We start from the raw sequence: 656 nt of genomic DNA on the forward strand, positions 1-656 counted from the left end.
AACAAGAAAATCTGACTTTAATCTCAGCATTCTGAATTTAATCTGGGAATTTTGACTAATCTTTTGTGATCCAAATTCAAAATTCAGAGAAAGAAATTGTCAGAATTCTGAGATTAATGCCAGAATTCTCTACTTGATCTCAAAGTTCTGAATGTAATCTATGAATTCGAATTCTGATTTTAATCTTCTGAGGTCCAAAGTCAGAATTCTGAGAAAAAATGTCAGAATTTTGAAGAGAAAAAAAATCTGAATTCTCAGATTGTTGTCAGTTCTCTCTTAAATCCCAATTTTGATTTTAATCTTCTGAGATCCAAAGTCAAAATTGTGAGATTAAAGGGTTTTTTTCCTTCTCGTGGCCCTAATCGTCTTCAAAGGTCCGGTTTGAAGACCTAGAATGTATTAATAGAACTACATATCGACAAACTGTTAAAATATTACAGCTTTGTCTGCCCTCAATTTGTACTTATTAGGATTAAATTATATTCAGCATCTTTTCACATTGTTTTAATTTTAACAGTACAGAAATAAAACTGCTTTGTTTTCACTGATAAAATGATATTTAAGTATAGGGATGTTATCTTGAAGTTCTGTGGCTCTGAGGTCTAAAGGGAAATTTAGGCAGTACGCCCTTTCCTTCATAAATCATTTCTATAATA

The sequence above is a fragment of the Gambusia affinis genome, linkage group LG08 (assembly GCF_019740435.1).
Source record: "Gambusia affinis linkage group LG08, SWU_Gaff_1.0, whole genome shotgun sequence".
NCBI lineage: Eukaryota > Metazoa > Chordata > Actinopteri > Cyprinodontiformes > Poeciliidae > Gambusia > Gambusia affinis.